At 43.6% G+C, this 13165-nt stretch overlaps 1 protein-coding gene across 1 annotated transcript in view; it reads right to left on the reverse strand.

The window, feature by feature from the left end:
* Positions 1-11990, reverse strand: part of LOC147621580 (protein FLX-like 2) — a 30685-nt gene extending 18695 nt beyond the window's left edge. The window contains exon 1 of the mRNA XM_086824373.1: positions 11913-11990. The gene's annotated coding sequence lies outside the window, so the exon portion shown is untranslated. The remainder of the gene's footprint in view (positions 1-11912) is intronic.
* Between the last annotated feature and the right edge of the window lie 1175 nt (positions 11991-13165).

Raw genomic sequence — 13165 nt, forward strand, 5'->3', positions numbered from 1 at the left:
GCCAACCACCCCCCCACCCCCCCGAGGTATCTTTATTACCAACAGAAGTATTTATATGTACAAGATGTGGGTGCGCGGAGAGTACACACTCATCCAGACGACACCAGATTTATCCAACTGTGAAAACATAGGTAAACACATTACCTGCAACTCCTCGGTCACCAACCACTCCTGTTGCAACACCCTCGGTCACCAACCAAGGTTGAGCGATCACCAACCACTCCTGTAGAAATACCCTCAATCACCAACCAAGGTAGAGGGATCACCAACCACTCCTATTCTTTGATAGAGCGGTCACCAACCCTCTAACAAAGTGCTGTTCCAAACCTGCAAAACAGTAACCAGCCATGGTTTTGGCTCACTGGCCACCCACAGGTTCCACCAGATCACATCCCCAGGCCTGATACTTGTCTAGGGACACGTTTGCTCAAGTTTCATCACGAGAAAACTCCCGCAAACCTGTAAAAACAGCCAATAATGGCCCTTACAACAATCGGCCAGCTCCTGTTGAGGCTCTGTTCACTCCGTCCAAGCCCTGTTCTCAACAGAGTAGCACAAAAACAGTCCCAACAGCCATGCGCCAACTCGTGGAAACAAATCTAACAGCCTGCAGTCCTATAGATGCAGTCGGCCAGCCCTGTAGAGAGAGAAAGAGAGAGAAAGAGAGAGAGAGCAGCCAGCCAACCCTAGGACTCTTGCTCTTGGCAAGTACTCCACCTGTAGCGCATGCAAATGAGTAAACTTGCTGTTTTTCCTGTCCAAACAGCTCCTAACAGCCCACGTTTTTCAGATGAGTGCTCGACAAGTCGGGGCTTGCCCACTTTGGCCCTCCCACACCCAGAATAGCAACTCATGGAGCTATTTGGAAGTGCCCGGGTGCCCATCTCTCATAATTGGCCTTGGTTCATTAAAAATAGTCCAGCCTCACTTATAAAATTATAAGTGTGTCCGCCCACACTTTAAGTGAATGTGAACCCTGCACCCAATAAACCTTAGTAACATGAAATAATGAATAAATTGGATTAAGTGTGTACACTTACCACCTGCAAAACACATAAGGAAACCATATGAGTCCCAAACAAGTGTGCACACGCGTATCCACGGTTGTCCAGGCGTCCCCGGTGCCCGTGGACATTCACAAGCAAAATACCAAGCAATGTCCAGGCATCAAAAACAAGTCATCCATGCATGTGCAACTCACATACATATGCTGGTGCACAAACATAGTGGATGAAATCTCCCAACTTACATCTTGTACATCCAACTAGCCCGTTCACAGGCATCGTCCACACAGGACCAAAAAGTACTCACCAGGGTAACCACCCTTCCATGAGTCTAGAGTCACTCACCAAGGTTACCACCCTTCCATGAGTTCATAAATCATGCCAGGAACTCACACCAGGATACCAATCCTTCCATGGAGCCCTTCCACATGTATTCAATCATGACATCATTCCAGACGTCTACCAGAGAAGTGGTGACAGTCTGTCCTCTCTTCCCTCACAATGTCCTCAACATCACCACGTGCAATGGGCTCATCATTGGGCTGATTTTGAGCATCCACATGCTACCCATTTGGCTGCAAATTATGCTCTACTGCTAGCTGATTTGTTCTACTGTCAAGAGCCAGTGGAAGTAGTCAATCAAACATGTCATGTGAGCCCACATGCCGGCAACCTTTGCTCTCACTACTGTAACCCACAAATATGCACTTTGTGGCCTTATTGTCAAGCTTGCCTCTCATCTATTGAGGCACATGTGCATATGCAAGACAAATGAACACCCTAAAGAAGTCCACTTTGGGTTTCCTGTCATACCAAGCCTCATAAGGTGTAATAGTCTTCAATGCTTTGGTAGGGCTCCTCTTCAACACATGACCAGCACACATAATTGCCTCCATCCAAAACGTGGGGCAATCCTTTGACCTTCACCATACACCGTGCCATTCTTCCTCTCTACGACACTGTTTTGTTGTGGTGTATATGGCACTGTACATTGATGCTTTATGCCCATTTGACAAGTATGCCTTTAAGGCATCAGACATATACTAGCCCTTTCTATCTGAACAAAGTGTCTACAACTTTCCATCCTGACTCATTTTCAGCCATGGCAACATAATGTTAAACACATGAAGACCTCAAATTTTGCCTTTATGGGGTAAACTCATGCAAATCTAGAAGTCGTCAATAATTGTCACAAAGTACACATGCTTTCCCAAGAAAGGTGTCCACATGGGACCACATACATTAGTGTGAATGAGCTGCAATTTCTTGACAACTCTTATTGAACCATCCTATGGAAAGGCATTCAATGCATCTTGCCTAAAATGCATCCCACATTTACGTCAGGGCCGCGGGGGCAGCTCCACATGAGGCGTATCCATCAACATATGATACTTCTAAAAAATCATCAAACTACCAAAATTTACATGCCCAAAGTGTGCATGCCATAACTCTACCTCTTGCATGGCAGCAGTAGTGGTAGTCACCATACATGTATCATGCATCTTCTTCTCCTACCTATCAAGATGATATAGCCCATGGTACAAAGTCCCAGAAGTGACTATCACATAGTCCTCACGGTCTCTAATTGTGCATTTGTCATACTCAAAACTCACACCAAGTCCTCTTCTAGCAAAAGAGGAAACAAATAAGAGATTGTTCTTTATCCACGCAACATTCAGCACCTTAGGAAGACACAGACCCGACCAATCCACTGCTATGAGCACAACACCAAGTCCCTTCACACGATAAGAAGAGTTATTATCACGTGAGACTCTTTTTCCCTTTGGGGTATAGCCCCTAGCTTGGTAAACAAATCCCTCCTCAAGGTGATATGCCTAGAAGCACCCCTATCAAGGTACCATGCAACGTCTCTAATGTCTCGTTAACACTAAGAGACGTGTCCTCCTTGGAGGCATCATAGCTACAATCAAGGTCCAATCCTCTTGCACAAAGTTTGTAGATGCATCATCCTAATTTTCCAAAAACCCTAATTTTGCAACAACAAAAAAACCATATTTACAAAAACCCTAATTCAACAAAACTCTAATTTCAGTCGGGAGTGTTATGGAGTATTTCTTCATCACTACTTCCACCTAAAGCTCGAAGGTGTCTATGAATGGCAACCGAATCTCGGGTAAGGGCTTCTTGTGTTCTCTAAACCTACTCTACATCTGCGTTCTCGGACATCTAAGGTCTCCTATGTCTGGCACACACTTGAATGTGTATGGATGCCAATTGAGCATAGCCGCTTGTGGCAAGATACTGAGGATTGGGGAGTGAGGTCCTTCACAAGGCAAGTTGTGGATTCAACCTCTACATCGACACAACATGTTTGAAATTGATTTCATATGCATGAATGTTGTTGGAAATCTAGCAAGCATTGCCCATGGAGCTTGTATGTAAAATTCCTTGATACTACAAATCGTATGACAAGGAGGGTCGGCCCTTTCCGGCCCTAGTAAGTATCATATCAAATTTACAACGTTGCTATCTTGTTTTGTGTTGTGCCAAATCACTTTGTTTACGAGTTGTCATGTGCATGCCACGTGGACATGCTTCCGCATTGATCTGGACAAGCAGTAGGACAAAATCAGACACCTTTTAGGGCTGAGTGGGACCAAGAGAAGGCGTGGACCAGGCAGCAACCCGACAGGAGGAAAATGCCAAGAATGTGCTGGTTGACTAGTTTGGGTCCAGTCGGCCAGATTTGCAAGGGGCTATATAAAGAGGGCCAAGGTCTTTATGTCATTCATTCAAGTTCCCCCTTGGGACTTGGGTCATAGGTAGGAGTACAAGTGACCTTTTTCAAGGGAAGCTAAGCTTCCAACATGGCATTGTAGCAGACAAGTATATGAATGAGATTTTGAGTAGGTTAGGTCACTGCTTTCTCTCTTGCGTTTTTATCTAGTTGTTTGTGCATCAAGCATCCAGTGGGAGTGCTGCGTTTTCCATTGAGTGATGATCTGGCCACCACAGAGGCTTCCGCATGTGACACGAGCATTGATATTTTAAGTGTGTGTGATTGTGCTCAACCACGACTGGGGAAATTACATAGGGGATCAATATACCTGCCAGTGTGGGACCAGCCCCGCCTAATTTGTCAATGAAGCTCAAGATCTCATCAATGTGAGGCCAAAAAAAGTGAGTGCTAGAAGGCACACATGTTTCACTCCAATAGTGGGGAAAATGTCACGTGATGTATCTCTTGGGACTCACTCGTCTGGTGACAAACTCATAGAGGGTGATAATGCTCCAAACCATGTCAGATGGGATTAACATCTCCTGCAGACACTGTAGGTGTCACTTGCACACCCGTGCCATGGCATAAATCTCAACATATTCAGCATATTCCCTGGTTTAGACAACGTTTAGGGCATAAGCAAGGTTATTACAAGGTCTAAAATGAGCAATGGACAATAGTATGGGCAAAGTCAATAGCATGAACAACATCAAGGGCCACACAAGTGAACAAGCGCCAGCATTTAATGGTGTTTTTCCTCAATTGTGGATATATAAAACAAGTCAACAACCTTTCTATTGGCCAACCTATTCTCCCAAGGCCTATATAAATGCTAGGCATCATTTGTAGAAATCATGTATTCCCTCTTTTGGGCTTCGGTCATCATATAGGTAGTAGTAGATGTTACATGCACTGAGGTTGATCGTGGTAACGCACGACAAGGCCTTCTTTATACCTTTATGTGGTGAGATCTTTAGCATCCAATTCACAGAGTAGAGAGAGAAGAGAGAAGTAGACGACAAAGTATTGGGTCCCAATGCGTTAACATCCTTTTGCTGTCTTTAGTCGTGGCCGACTCCCTGCCATCTGGCGCTCCCTCTTGCAATGCTGGCTGACTCGTGCTCTAGGGCTCCCATGGCTGGCCGACTGTTGGTAGGGGCAAATGTAGGCAGCCAGTCGACTGGCTGCGTATGCCCTTCCAAGGCCTTGATGATGCCCTTATGGGCTGCCATGCTTATGGGCCATAGATAAATCTACAACAATCTACATGCTTGGTAATGAAACCCTACTGCTACGGATGACTTCCATAGGCACTATCTGATGAATTCTCCAAGCGGGTTAACCTCTATGGCTCGGGGACTGACCTAGGTAGCTCGTGCTTCACTGTCCCTGGACTGAGGGCTCACAATGGGGTCATGTCGTACGACAAATTCCTTGGGATTGTCACAACACTCCTACAACAAGTCATCTAAAGATTTGAAGGACTTGTGTTTTTCTCATCATCCTCAACCCAATGGGTAATGGAGGTTATCCTTTGCGTATACGACTCCAAGCGACCGTTTTATTGGGAGAGGTAAACCCTATGATCGAGTTTGCCTATGATTCTACTCAGCATATGGTTTTGGCAATAGCTAGATATGTTTGCTAGGAGTTGGGTTAAAACCTAGATTCCCTCAAGACTTTGATAGCATGGAAGGAGACACAATTGTGGTGTCTCACACTTTAAGGAGTCTCTGAGAGGGATGTATGATATCCCCTAGGTATGAGGTTTTATCAGATCCTAGAAAGGATGGGTATGATGTTGTAGCTGGCATATATTTGTCTCGATGGTTTCAGGTTGAGGAGTTGTGTCACATGCACTCTGCACTCAATGCATGGTGACAAGATGGCTCATCATCAGCAGTGCAACATCTGTACATTATTAGAAACCCAACAGGATGATATTTGTCGTATCCTCAGTCCAAGATAAGTCAGGCACGAGCTACGTAGGTCATTCCTCAGCCTTAGCGGGTCAGTCAGTCAGTCAAGTCCCTTAACCCACTTGGAGAGAATCATTCATGCATGTAGAGTCCATAGAAGCCTTAGGGTTTGCATCAGAAAGCACTCTACATTTTGCATAGCATGCATTCATATGCCTGTGCATCACTTAGAACATCACAGAAGCCTTAGGAAATTAACTAGGATTTATCTGGTATTTTTCCAATATTTTATAGTATTTTATTAGCATTTAATGCCATTTTTATAACATAAAGTTTAATAACTTTATGACCAGTCAACCAACTTTGACCAACTCCCAACTAGTATAAATAGGCAAGCATTGTGCTTAGTTCTCCATTCAGCCCTCAGAATCCAGGCGCCTCATATCCTCAGCCCTAGGAGCATCCCCTCCTACAACCATAGTCTCATCCAGCCCTTGGAGCACTTGCGTTTTGCTTCAGTCAACCCTAGCTCTCCAACGCAGCAGTTCAGCATACCATACATCAGTTCAGCAGTCCCTACAGTCCTTAGGCGCAGCCATTCAGTACCTCCACAGGCCCCAAATCAGCAAACACATCTGCGTTTTCTGCATATCTCACAGCTGGCCTGTGTACAGTTCACTACAGCTCTGCGTTTTCAGTCCTACAGCAGTCCAGGTTTGTGTTTTCAGTCCTACAACAATCCTACAGCAGCCTACAACCTTCTATGCATCATCCACACATGCCCCAGTCATCTGGTGAAGGTAACACAGCATTCATAAGCATTTTCAGCATATTTCCATAGCTTAGAACAGTCCACTACAGTCCCTTCTCAACCTCAGGTGTGCAGCCCTTCCTCATGCCCTTGGGAAGAGTGCATAGGCTCGAGATCAGTTCATTGTTGTGTTTCTACAGCCGTGTACCGTTCAACTAGGCTTCCGATCCTCCGAGATCTTGCGTTTGGCTTATCTATAGTCCACAACCATTCTCTCTAAAGTAATAAAGCAAATACTATGTCGGTAACGGGATAGGGGGCCCTTCGGTGGATAATTTGGGACCCCATCTGGTGTACAGTTCTCATATCCCTTTAAAGTTTGAAGTATTAAACTGGATTGCTAAACTCATGAAACTCAGGATACAGAAGACCGTGTGAGCATTTGTGTGATAGGATCCTCCAATACGAAGACTTCCGCTGCATATTACAAGTTGGAGGATTGAAGGATGATTTATGTTCTTCAAGGACCTAAGAAGGATCTGTTTTTCTTTCTTGTTTCCACGATCATTTGCTAGAGGATTTAATAGACAAGTCTAAACTTGATTTCAAAGACAATTAATGTAGGTAGCTGGATTCTCCTTTATTTATTTCCAAGAGTGGAAATGTCCTAAGTGGGAAGGAATGTTACATGCCTAGTGCTAACCCTTGGTGTTAGGGACCAATCTAGGAGGGTAAGGGGAGCCCTAAGAGTAAGAAAAGCAGGCGAATCTAGGTGACTAAGGTTCAGATTTAGTAAATCCAAGGTTATTGGCTATTTATGACTGGACTGGACTGGACTGGACTCTTATTGGCTATTTATGACTGGACTGGACTCTTATTTATAGCAGCAATAGCAATAAGCACTATATATGTGAGTCTTGGCTTATTATTGATTCATTGTGATCTCGACATGGACCGAGAGACTTACTCCTGCCATGGACATGGCGGTTCACCGGTAGTCTTGTCGAGGGGCCCTGTGGGCAGGCACTGGTGGTATGGGATGCCACGGCTGACTTGCATGGACTTATGGGAGTGTAACCTTAGCCCCTAGCTCTGGGAAGATTTGCGGACGGTTGAGTGGTGAGCTTGCCTGCACCCTTCTTCATAGAACTCTAACTGCAAAGAAACCAATCCATTCCCCATTCCAAGGATCGATGACATTTTGGACCGCTTACAGGGCTCCACAGTCTTTAGTCGCATTGACTTGAAAAGCGGGTATCATCAGATACGTATTAGACCCGAGGATGTGCATAAGATAGCATTTCGAACCACGTTTGGATTGTATGAGTTTTTGGTTATGCCCTTTGGTTTGACAAATGCACCTGCCACATTTAACAGAATGATGGACAGGATTTTCCGACCTCATAGAGCGTTTGTGGGCACATTCTTTAATGATATGATTGTGCATTCACAAACTGAGGAAGAGCATAGAAGGCATTTGGCCATTGTGTTTGCAGAACTCAGGAACCATAGGCTAGTTATTAATGGCAAGAAGAGTGAGTTTTTCTTGCAAGAGATTCACTTCTTGGGAATTATTGTGTCTAAGCATGAAGTCCGTATGGATCCAGCGAAGGTGGAAGCAATTCTTAATTGGCCAGATTTGAGGACCGTGCATGATGTACGCAGCTTTTTGGGATTGTGTTCCTATTACAGGCGGTACATACGGTATTTTGGTGAAATTGCTTCGCCTCTTCATGCCTTAACAAAGAAGGCAACTCCGTTTAGATAGGCTGATCGGAAAATTACAGCCTTCAAAAAGCTTAAAGAAAAGCTTACTTCGGACCCAGTATTGGTATTACCGGACCTCCGAAAGGCTTTTGTTGTCCGGTGTGATGCATGTGGAAGTAGCATTGGGGCAGTTCTCATGCAAGAAGGACATGTAATAGCCTATGAGAGTAGAATATTGCAAGATGCCGAGAAGCATTTACAAGTTTATGAGAAAGAGATGTTGGCTGTAATTCATGCTCTTTCTACATGGAAACACTATTTGCTTGGGGCTGATTTCACTGTGCAGACAGATCATCAGACCTTGCGATATTTCCTCACGCAAACTAAGCTTTCAGAGAAGCATATGCGATGGGCAAACTTTTTGTCTATGTTTCACTTTCAGATTGTGCATGTGGAAGGCAAAAAGAATGTAGTGGCAGATGCTTTGTCACGCAAGCCACAGGTCTCAGCAGTTTCACTTGCTTATCATCATGAGCTTGATGAAATGAAAGAGCAGTATGCCCATGATGAGGACTTTGAAAGGTTGTATGATCAGATGTCTGAGGGTCAGCGGCATGAGCACTATACTCTCAGAGATGGGTTTTTATTGATGCATGGCAGACTGTGTGTTACCAGGCCATTGCGACTCAAGGTTATGATTGAAAGTCATGCTCCACCGTATGCAGGTCATAGAGGTATTGACGCCACGGTAAAAGCAGTGGAGAATAGCCATGATATGCTATGAATCTAGAAATGTCTTAACAGAGATGAATTTCTGATGCCAATGTGTAATCCCTTACAGATAATGCCCCGAAAAATTAGGATTTTCAAAAATTTGGGTTTCTAAACAAGGGGGTTGCTTTAACATGCTATAGCAACACTTCAATGCTCGATTAAACCCTCATGTAAGTGCTGATGTAGATGCTGATGTAAGCGCTGATAAATGCTGATGTAAACGCTGAAGGTAGCAGAGAGGGCTGCTGTCCCACGGTGTGGCCTATAGCAAAGAGTGAGCTGCTGTCCCGTGTGGTGGCCAGATGAGAAACGCTGATGTGCTGAATGTCAGACGAGGGATGATGAAGCTGTGTTGTGTAAAGCCCGGCAGAAGCAGCAGCAGCAGCAACATATGGTACCGGACATGTGCAATAAAGTGGTAAAAGATGATGTATGCTGAGGCAAGGCTATATATACTAGGGGGGAGAGCTGGTCGGCCAGCAGCCAAGACAAAAAACCCCAAATAAAACCAAAAATACCCAGAAAAATCCCCTTTTTAGGGCTGGGAAAAATACTGTTTTCACACACAGACGACCTTAGATGGGAGTGCCTCACAGTTTTGAGTCTGCCATCTCGGGGAGGCAGGGGGCATCTGGTCAGATGCGCGCACGGTGTTGCTACAGTGAAGACCGAAAGCAAAGCTTCGCAAGCAATTATGGCGCGTGTACCTAGCCAGGGGATAGCTCTGATACCATTTAAAGGGTTCAAGGGAGACCTATGGAGGCTTGAAGATAAACATGGCTATGGCATTTGATGAACACAGAAGTGTGTGTGTGTGTGTGTGTGTGTGTGTGTGTGTGTGAGAGAGAGAGAGAGAGAGAGAGAGAGAGAGAATGCTTCAAAGAGAGAAGTTGTACGACTCAAATGATGTGACTTGTGTATTACTTCAGTCAACTACAGAGAGTGATACAATGTTTCAAAGAGAGAAGTCGTACGACTCAATGATGTGACTTGTGTATTACTTCAGTCAAGTACAATACTTTTATAGGCTTAGAGCCTCTCCTGTATGACATCATTGCTTAGGTCATTACGAGTATACATCTAGATATTTCAGTGAACCACTCTAAGAGTGGGTTCACACACACACATACATGTAGCCCTTTTAGAGGCTGTTCACACAACTTTACCCTTTTGTACTTGGACAAGGCTTGTTCTCCAACATGGACTCTACATAGCGTTTCTCTATAGGCGAAGTACTAGCCAGGAGCATTCAGCAGGTCACACGGCTGTAGTTGACATTTTCACTCGACCATATCTTCCATAAGGTTGTTCTAGTGTTGAACGCGCATCTTTCTTGCTATACCATCAGCTGATAGTACATCAGTTGGGGGCTGTCGCTGCAACGGTGTGAACAGCTTCCTGTGTGAAGGTCTGGGAAGGACAGACAGAAGCCGGAGGTCATCGTGCAAAGAAGCAAAAGGCTCATGCTTTTTGGGCATCTTCTCTGAGAATAAGTATCCATATGATGATGAGGCATTTAAGAGAGGAAGGATGAAAAGAAGTTGCACAAAAAAGAAACTTATAAAACTGTTATGGACAAGCTTTTTATGATTTAGCCAATGCCATACTGATTCTGTTACTTTGACTCACTGAACCACCACTAACCAAGACTCCCCATATTCTGTCTCCATCTCGTGCAACTGTGTAGCATGTTGCGAAGAAGCCACTAGCAAGACAACCACGACTCAAGCAAAATAAGTAACAAAAGAAATGGAAAGAAAATTGGGTGATACTCTGAAGCCGTGTGATTTAAGGGCCATTCTTTTCGATGTTTTCCATGACACTTGTACGTACATTCAAAATGTAGCCAAACTCTAATCTTAGTTTTCTAAGGCCATCTTTCAAAGGCTGAAACCTTATACGCTATACTCATAATAGCTTCAGCTAGTATAAACCAAGTGCTCAATTTCTCCTTAGTAACAAGTCCTTTACACGAGTCCACAAAATGTGGATGGGCAAGATGAGGACGGGTATGATTGCCTGTCCCTAGCAGCTGTGTTCTGCCACTGTCATATGCTCTAACAGCAAGGATTGGCTGATGATATGTGTAAGGCAAACACCTACTCGATTGTCGAATACATATGGTCTTGATAAATACATATCTAGACAACCACATTAAGAAACCTTTGGCTCTACAATAAGCTTACCCTGCTCAAATACCATTTGCCACTAACCCCACCAATCAAACTGCATCTCAATCAATCAACATACCCAACAACTTTTACTTGTTCAAAACTAAACAGATCAAACACAATGATATATCCCACAAAAAAATTACCACGTTCAATTATTTTGCTCAAAACTAAAAAGTACTTATCAAGTTCAGTGTCATTTCATGAAGCTGTTGTGGCCCTTGGTATCAATTAAGGGTGAAACCTCTAAATTGAATAGGCCTCTTTTATTTTTTTTAAAACACATCAACAGAAACATATATGCAACAGCGGTTGCACTGTCATGATTCAAGAATTTCCTCTACCCCACCCCACCCCACCCCACCCCACCCCACACAGCCCCGCATGCTCAGCTGTGCCCAACTTGGCAATACCACCACTCCCAGGGGGCTATAATACCACGGAAATGGCCAGCCAGTTCTCCAATCCTGCTTTGGACTGATTAGTAACTTAACCAGGGAAGCATCAAACTTTCTAATGTGTTGCATGGAAGAGAAATGTGATCCGTCAAGGTCTTCTTCTGTAGATTAAAACTGCAAATCAAAATCTTACCCTCAACTAAACATGGATTAAGAACAAAGCTTCTTCTAATGCAGTTATTAAGCTGAAAATCCCGTTAGTCGCTGCACTGATTTGAGAAAAAAAAGCCCAAGAGCTACATCTAATGGTAAAACAAATTGTGATACAGTGAAGCTTTTAGCCACTGAGAGGGCTTCCAACCACTGCTACGGTTTCCTAACCACAAAATAAGGTTCGAAGTTAACCAGAAGCATGTTCAAAAACCATTACTAGGGTTTCCATGCTTACCTGTAAGGGAACGTTGCCGCAGGCTTCTTTTCGGCCAAGACGGGGGTGTAAAAATGCTTTGCAAATCACACAACAGAAAGCTAGTGTAAACGTACCTGTATTTTAAGGACCGCGTGCTGTGGGGTTTTATTAGTAGTTGGGAAAATATATAATCCAATTAATTGAATTAATCAATTACGAATATTCCTTTTTTCTACATAATATATATTCCTTTTTTCTATATATTCAAGACATTTAACATTTAGAGTCATTTCTAGCTCTTATTAAGGACATGGATCACTTCTCTAATTGAAGCTTTGTTTTTTGCACTTTTTACTTAGGCATTTTTTACTTACGCGGCGCGGCATAAGAAAGATTTTTTAGAAGCATGTTTTTCCATTATTTTTTATTTAAAATCCATATTGAACTAAGCATCGCTAAAAATATTATGGGGCTCAACACCACATATATAAAAAAAAAGCAAGAACACCCCCCCCAGCTCAACCCCCGATTGACTAAGCGTGCAAAGGGGGATCACCATCCTTTATGAGCAAGAGATCCCTCCAATAAGACATGTAAATAGGCTCATGTTCTCAAGACTAGAACTTGCCTTGCCTTTGCCAACACATGTGTCGTTGGGTACTTTTCTATAAAGTCGCAAAATGCAACCTCCCATGTGGATGCGCTAGCCCGCCGCCCTTCGCATCCTCGTCCCATGTCGTACCAGAATGCTTTCATAACTCTAAGTGTGGAGGTATAGCTTCAATCACCTTGATATAGGTGATTGAAGGTTGCCTTCACTGTGGTTCTCACTTACAAGTAGTGGATAGAAGAGAAGCTCATGAGAGGGAGAAGCCTACAATCAAACCTATCCATGCAAGCAACTATCAAGGTATGCAAGGATCCAACAAAACATAAACAAGCGAGGGAGAGCTCACAAGTATTCTATTGCAAGAGAATGAATTGCTTAATGTGAAATTTGACTTACATACAAACAGGCTAAAATAAGCTAGTGTTCACACTTGGTCCATGGCCACTATTTCTAGCCTTAGGCAAGTATATACAAAAATTTTATGACTTCCCTATTTGTCATTAAGCGAATGAATTGCTTAATGTGAAATTTGACTTACATACAAACGGGCTAAAATAAGCTAGTGTTCACACTTGGTCCGTGGCCACTATTTCTAGCCTTAGGCAAGTATATACAAAAAATTTATGACTTCCCTATTTGTCATTAGGTGCAAAGTAAGGCCAATTCATAAGTTCAGCACTGT

This window comes from Cibotium barometz, chromosome 30, assembly GCF_041138505.1.
Source record: "Cibotium barometz isolate CiBa-2024 chromosome 30, ASM4113850v1, whole genome shotgun sequence".
NCBI classification, from domain to species: domain Eukaryota; kingdom Viridiplantae; phylum Streptophyta; class Polypodiopsida; order Cyatheales; family Cibotiaceae; genus Cibotium; species Cibotium barometz.